At 35.9% G+C, this 8,230-nt stretch overlaps 1 protein-coding gene across 3 annotated transcripts in view; it reads right to left on the bottom strand.

Moving 5' to 3' along the window:
* Positions 1-3,828: 3,828 nt before the first annotated feature.
* Positions 3,829-8,230, bottom strand: part of Thoc2 (THO complex subunit 2) — a 103,930-nt gene continuing 99,528 nt past the window's right edge. For all 3 annotated transcript variants that reach the window (XM_051178642.1, XM_051178643.1, XM_051178644.1), the window contains exon 39: positions 3,829-6,709. The gene's annotated coding sequence lies outside the window, so the exon portion shown is untranslated. The remainder of the gene's footprint in view (positions 6,710-8,230) is intronic.

Genomic DNA, 8,230 nt, shown 5'->3' with positions numbered 1-8,230 from the left:
AGGCCCCCAGACTGATAGCTGGGAAGCCAGCATGGGACTGACTCAGACCCCCTGAATATGGGTCTCAGCCAGGACTGAGCAGTCTAAGGGACCTCAGACAGTGGAACCTGGATGTATTCTGGTGCACAAAGGACCTTGCAGACACATCCCCCATGGAGGGATACTGCCTTAACATAGAGACAGGAGAGAAGTCCTAGTCCCTACCTCAAATGACTTGACAGATCTACATGACCTCACCTGAATGGCATTGCCCTACATGTTGAATTGGGTTAGGGGGATGGGCAGGGAGGGTGGGCAGGGTGCATGTGAGGTGGCAGAGAGGTTAAGAGGGAGGGAGGGGGGAACTGGGATTGACATGTAAAATAAAAAATTAATTAACTTAAAAAACACAGAGCAATAGAGCATAATCTTATTTCACCACTAGATGTGGTGGCACACATATATAATCTCAGTACTGGGCAGGTAAGTCTGGGATATAAAGCCTTCTGGAGCTAGTTTGAGAGCAGCTGGATCTACAAGAGACTCTATCTCTTGTAAAAAATAAAATATTCCTATCACGGTAGCTACCACAAAATGCCCTGTTTTATTCCCCCTCACTCCATACTTATGCTGTATTGAGAAGTAGTAAGCCTTGGTTCCATCGTGTAATGGTTAGCACTGTGGACTCTGAAAAGTAGTAAGCCTTGCCTGACCCAGCCTCCTCAGAACATCTCCATTTAACATAATGTTGTCTGAATCCACTAACAAGAGCAGATGGTCCATGAGGGTAGACACTTGTTTTGTTCTGCCTCTAGGATATTGAGGCACTTAAAATATATTCTCCAAAATGAGAAAAACTCTATCTCAGGACTCAGATAACTAGAGTCTGCACACCAACTCCAGGTCCCCATTTGTTTTTGTAAATATAATTTTCTCTGACTGTAGCCACTCTGATATGACTGCTCTCTTACTACATCCACAGCTCTGAAGAGGTGCAAGAGGAACTTATGACCACACGACTCAAATATTTACTACCTGTACTTTATAGAAAAGGTTTGACACTTTATTTTCTAAAAATGGTCGGAAGCACCTACAGAATAGGAATACTTATCATGTAACTTAGTTTTGCAGTTAAAAGCAAAGCTATGACTCAAAGAGATGGCTCAGCTAATAAAAGCACTTGGACTCTTGCAGAGAACGTAGATTAAATTTCCAGAATCTTTTATCAGACAGCACATAAACCATTTGTAACTTCAATTAGAGATTCTGGTGCCGTCTGCTGACCTCCTAAGGCTCTTGCATGCACATAATACACATCCATGTATGTGCCCACACACAGACACACAATTTTTAAAAAGCTACCATGTCCTAGCATCACTGTATTCCTTCTTGATGTCCCAACTAAAGATTACTTTTATTTACTAGCTGAGAGAGAAATGTTGGCTGGCCATGATGATGCCTATCTGCCATCCCAGCCCTCAGTCAATATGCTAAAGAACTTGGAGTTCAAGGCCTACCTGGAGTACATAGCAATGGTCTATCTCACCCTCCAAAAATGCTAATAACTACCAACTATATAGTTCAAAATCAGTCTGGATCTGACTTATTTTATTCAACATGACCTCAACTTCTAGCTATTTTCCTGCAAATGGCATAAGTTATTTATTTGCAGAAAAAAAAAAAACCCTCCCATTGTGTATAAATACTGTATCTTCTTCACTCATCCATCTATTCATTGTGGGGTGGAGTTTGGTTTCTTATCTTGGCTATTTTGACCATTGAAGCGGTAAAATAGATGTGCAAGCAAGACTGGATCATTGACAGAGAACCCTTCTAGTATATTAATCCAGGAGTCGCGTCACTGGATTTCATGGTAGTTCTATTTTCAGTCTTTTAAGGAAACCACACTGATTTCCATGTCAGCTACTCCATTTTCCACTCCCATCAACAATAAGTGTTATTTCCTCATACCCTTGGCAACATTTGTCATGTTTTCTTGGTGATGGCCATTCTGAGGTGAGATGTAGCCTCAATGTAGTTTCCAGTTGCATTGCTCGATAGCTTAGGGTGTTGAACTAATGTATGCTAGGCATTTGTATTTCAACTGAAAATTACCCATTCACCATTTGAAAAGTATATTTGAAGGTAATCCCATCTGTTAGTTGGCAGTGATATTCTATTGTGTAGAGTGTCTCCACTCTGCTAGTTGTTTCCTTTTTTTGCCCAGCTCATTAATGTCATGAACTCCTATCTGTCCACTGTAGGCATTGTTTCCTGAGCTATTTACGGACCTTTTCTAAAGTCATTATATGTCTGTATCTTGAATTGTTCCACATTCCCTTATATCCATTTCTGTTTTAGGATGTCAGTTAAAACCTTTAAACCATTTGCATTAGATTTTTTTTTCCTTTTGCATGGTAAATATGGATCTAGTTTCTTCCCTCCACAGGTGGACAGTTTTCCTAGCACAATTCATTCAAAGGTGTTTTCACCAGTCTGTTATTGCACATTTGTCAAAAAGAGGCTGTAGCTGATAGTGTTTATTTTGGAATTTTCTGTTAGTCTTTTTGTGTTTGTGCCAGTACCATGCTTTTACTATGGCTGTATGGAGTAATGGATCAGATATTGTGATATATCCAGGAATGCTGTTTAGGTTTGTCTGTTCAGGGTATTTTGTTCTTACATATTAAAATTTAAGATTCTGAAAAACATGTCTGTAAAGAATGTCATTGGAATTTTGCTAACTCTATTAATCATTTTTGGGGATGCAGCCATTTCCATTTTAATCCTGTCAATTCATGAGCATGTCTTTTCATCCTGTAAGGTCAATTTCTTTGTTTTGATGTTTTCACTATAGAAGACTTTCATGTCCTGGTTTAGGTGGATTCTTAGGTAAGTTACTGTAAATCGTGCTTATTTTTTTCTGATTTCTTTCATGGTGTGTTTGTAGTACATTAAAAAAAAAAAGATAAGACTTGAATACTTACTGTCTTTGTATCTACCACTCTGAGAAGAGTGTCCATCAGATCTAAGATTTCTCCAGTGAAGTCTTTAGAACCTTTTGAATCGTCGAATCATGTTATCAGCAAAGATAATTTGCCTTTTTCCTTTCCTACTTGTATCCCCTTTCCTTCTCATCTTAGTCTATATTGAGTTTAAAAAAAAAAATAATCAAGTGGGAACCCTTCTCTCATTCCAGATTTTAAATGAAAGTTTTTTTTTCCAATTGAGTATATTGTTCGCTATAATTCTGTCAAGTCATTCCTATGTCAAAGTATATCCTATTCTTATAACCATATAGTCCTTAAACCATGAGTGCAATTATTAAGAAACAGAAAGCTCTTAAACACATTTCACACCAATGATTTCAAGGAAAAATCAGTTATTTTCTCAAAGTTACAAACCACTTTAATATTTTTCTTTTGAAATATTTTGTGTCAGATATGTTATAGGTACTCAACAGTCAATGCACAAAGCACATTCCCACAACTGATTGCACTGCTCATCTTTTGCAAATTACAATTACACAAAGTTCAAAATGTATATTCTTTTTGCCAATTCTAAGATAAGTTCATCATTTATTAATCATTTTAAAAAAGTATATTCTTTTTTTCTACTCTGGAAATGCTGATTTGTGTAGATATAATCATCAAAACAGTGAGAAATGAATAGTATCAGGCATGTTTTCATTCCACATCTTACTCCAAGTGCAAAAATAATAAACAATGTTTCCATATTATCTGATGACATTTCACAGTGTAGTCCATGACAAAAATTAAGAGGTGAAAGATTATTGACTTACTTTTCTAAGTTCTGGTAAACAAGTAACAATATACACAATGATATAGTCATTTGAGAAAACTATTGTTTATTTAGAAAAAATGGTTACACTGGTAGAATTCAGTAGATAAAAAAGTCTCTAAAAATGTCACTGTGAAACTTTTCCAGATGTAAGTTTAGCAATACAAAGCTCCGGTAGCTGTAAAATTAAAACACAATTAATTTTTTATTCCCCTCTCCCCCACCCCGCATTTCCTAATTACAAGAAAAAAATGGCAAAGGACAAATGAGCGCTGGTGTATTTTTCTTTGTAGAACAGGTTTTAATGTTGTACACATACTATATAAAACGATTCTTAGGCATTGCATAAGACAGTGCTCCGCTTTATTTTTAGTGACTAATATTTAAAAAAAAAACACAGGCCAAATAAATTAAAACTGAGTTCTAAAATGAGGTAAATTCAAAATCATTCAATAACTGTTTATTTTCAGTTTCAAACATTAAAAAGGAAGCATTTCAAATGAGGGGAAGGACTGAAACCCAGGCAATATTTAATCAAAAGTGAAATTCTGTACACATGTAACCTTATTTGCTTATTGGGAAGTATATGCAGCACATTGTGCTAAAATATGGAATAATTAACACTTTCAGCCATTACTGAAAATAAACATGTAGAAATTAAGCAACAAGTTAAAGTACAATAACATACAATACAACAATTTTAGGTTTTCTGCATGGAGCAATAAAGCAGATAACTGAAAATGGGCCCACTTCATTCACAAATCTCAGAAATCTACTCAGGGAAATAAAATTCTGGTCACAGCTGCATGAGTTCATGTCATTCTTTCCACCTGAAAAAAACAAATTGGTTATATTGATAGACAAGGAGAGGCTGAGAAAAATGTAAGGAGGAAGGCTAAGGAAGGGAGAGACCAGAAAGGGAGGGCCAGGCAGTGATAAAGGGGAAAAAAGAAAAGGAAAAAAAAAAAAAAAAACATTCAGGAAGAAACATCAGTGAATTCTGGTAATAACAAAGGCCTGGACGAAGTTCCAAGAAAATGGTGAAATATTTCTGTGTCTTTGTCCATTCTTAGAAATCATTAAGACAATATGCATTTTAAGAAATAGTGAACATTTTCTGTGTGTGAGAGGGTGGAAGGTTTGTGGGATGGAGAGAAAAAGATTAAGGAGTAACAGGTACAACACTCTATAGGTACAAGGAATAATAAAAGTATCAAAACTGAACAGAACAAATAGCAAAGGAAAGGAACCTATTTTACATGATTAGCTAAAAGTAACAGAAAAATGACATGGACTTTTTTCACAAGGACACAATTTTAATAGTGAATTATATTAAGATGCAATGTCTGCTAAATTATAAAAATTGCTTTAAAAATATATTGACTCAATTATACTCATTTCCTTTCCTTTATGTAGACATTTTTCAAATACTGCATAATGAAATAAATTCAAACCATGATCATTACAGCACGTGGCAAATAATTTCATATCTGCCTAACATTGTTCTCAAATTTTAAATTAATGCTTAATGCATTAAATTTTATTAATGAAAATACTACATTCATACAGTTCCTAAATTCATAGCTAGAAGGGGCCTTAGAAAATAATCACACTTGTATGAAATGCTGACAAATAATTTATACATCATTTCTACACAGCATTGTGTGCATACCATGTGTAATCTTGACATCATCAATTATAATTTTGGATACACTGATGTTTATCTTACAATTTTAATACTTTAAAAAATTGTTCCTGTCCATCAATTCATACATGGGTAAACAAAAACGTGACATATATTCTATGGAATATTTCATCATAAAAAGGAATGGATTATTGACACATGCTATGCCATGGATAAATCTTGATAATATAGTTGAAAGAACCCTGGCCCCAAAGGACATGATATTGCACGAATCCATTTATATGAAATGTCCCAAACCAGGCAAATTCATAGACAGAAACAAATAGCAAAGAAAATGTGTCAGTCGCTTCCAGTGGCTAAAGAAAAAAGGAGAGTTAAAAGTAACTGCTAACCTGCATGGGGCTTTTTTGGCAGGTCAGAAAAATGTTCGGAGATTAGACTTTGGTGAAGACTGCACCACACAGTAAATACACTACAGACCACTGAATTGTCCACTTTCAAATGGTGACTGCATCTCAATTTTTTAGACCGAAAATGAATAATGTCCCAACTAAGCACATGATGATAGTCACATAACCATACTTGTGAGAAAAAGGATGGCTTCTTGATGATGATGATGCCTATGTAATGTTCCAATTTAAAAAAAACACCATGGTATCCATATGATCACAATCAGAGTAAGAAATGGGGTCTCAATATGATGATGTCACATTATAAGAATTCCTTAAGGGCAAGGAAAATTTTGATGACATACTTAAGGGTACATTAAATGATAAAAATGTTGTTATTAAGCATATAAAGGTCTTTCCCAGCAACTGGAATTAAAATTAAAATTTTTACAAGAAGCCAAAACCCTCCAAACAACATAATCATCCCAATGATTTCACACTTAGAGTTCACACACAAAGGCAACCTATCTACATAAGGAATTGATTCCAGGAGGCAATTTCCTCTCCTTTCTGAGAAAGAAGGGTGAAAAGTCAGTTAATGAATTTTTCATTAGACACTGCTTCTGGATGGCGTGTCTCAAGTTAAAATTGTATGCACAGGGACCTTGCTCCAAGAAATTGCCTACAGGTGAAAATAATGTTCTGAAAATCAGTGACTTTGGAATGTCTCGTCAAAAGGATGGTGGTGTGTTTGCATCTTCTGACTTAAAGCAGATTCCCATAAAATGGACAGCACCAGAAGCTCTTAATTATGGGAGATATTATTCTGAGAGTGACTCATGGAGCTTTGGCATCCTCCTCAGGGAGACGTTCAGCTTAGGGGTCTGTCCACACCCTGAAATGACAAATCAGCAAGTACAAGAGCAAGTAGGAAGAAGTTAGTGGATGTTAGTCACAACATCTCAACAGTGTCCACAGAGTCTTTTTCAATAGTGCTGAAGGTTGGAGGTGACAACTTGAAATTTAGGCCAAGCTCACATGAACTTCAGGAAGACCACACTTGAAAGCATGAGAGAAGGATCACCACGGATTAAATGCTAGCCAGTGGCACAGAGAATTCAAGGCCAGCCTGAGATGATTTTTGATGAGTCCCAGTCTCAAAAATCGCCAATCAAGAAGAAGACATAGTGATGAAACAGCATCACACTCAGACTTCAGGGTTCTGGCCTCGATGTACTTACAATTTTACGCTCATTAACACTTAGCTTATGCTAATCTTATGCAGCATTCTTCTCCATTTATTTTTAAGCAATGCTATACTAAAAGTAAATATGTACCATTTTAATAATTATAAAGATGCAAGATTGGCATATAAATCTAAAGGATCACTAAAATCTACCTTTTCAGTTATTTTGTTGATATTTCTCAAAATCATTTTCTACCGCAAGCTCAGCTCAATCCATCACTCACATAACATATACTCTTTTGGAGCTATGAACTGTACTTAACACCACATAAAACACAAACAAAAAGTGGCCTTCATTCTGCTGACAGCGGAATGCATGTAAAAACACCATTTTATACCGGTAATTATCTCAATGTCCTCAATTCATTTTAGCTCATCCAGTAGTACATGTTTCAGAAAATAGGCTTTTTGGTGATAATGAAAACTTTAATAAGACAAACTACAAAATATAACCCTGCCCAAATAATAGCTAACCCATGGTGAAGTGTCTACCTAAAAGGAGGTACTGCCACAGCAATGTGTTCCCTGCATTTACTATCATTTGAAGGTATCATGATTTGCCCCTTTACTGCTTATCTCTTTCCCTGTCCAAAGCTGAATCACATATAAGGATGGAGTTGACATTGAGAATATCAAAGAAGTCACAAAGACAAGGTTATGAGGAAAAAGACATAGGGACAGGGATCCTAATCTAGCATTACATTTGCAGGTGCCCTTAGGAACTTTCACAGCAAACACAGATCCTGCAATGTTCTGTGTAGGTAGAATGTAACACCAAGTTAAACTTGAGGATCTTTCAAGTTGAAACCTAACTGCATATAAGGTTGTGAGTCAGAATTAAAAAAAAAAAAGTGCAGGAAAAATAGTCACACACATGGGCAAATGTGGCAGAAGAACACTTTATAAGCCCTTATCCAAATGTTAACCCCTTTAAAACACAAAACAAAACAGCACCTTAATGAGCGTGTATCTACTTGAAGAGGACAATGGAAGTACAAAATTCTTTGGGACTTCACCTACTTAGTGCTTAAGAGTACTAGTTCACAGGATACACAACTAGTACTTTAAAACTGTGTAAATGTTAGTGAAGGGGAAAATTGTGTCTATGACTTCAATCTCCTTAATAAGAGCTTTGTACATATTAAATGATTGTTATATATAAACCCAAAT

The sequence above is a fragment of the Phodopus roborovskii genome, unplaced genomic scaffold (assembly GCF_943737965.1).
Source record: "Phodopus roborovskii unplaced genomic scaffold, PHOROB, whole genome shotgun sequence".
NCBI classification, from domain to species: domain Eukaryota; kingdom Metazoa; phylum Chordata; class Mammalia; order Rodentia; family Cricetidae; genus Phodopus; species Phodopus roborovskii.
Note: the sequence above shows the minus strand (reverse complement) of the source record. Positions and strands in the feature narration are given on the sequence as shown.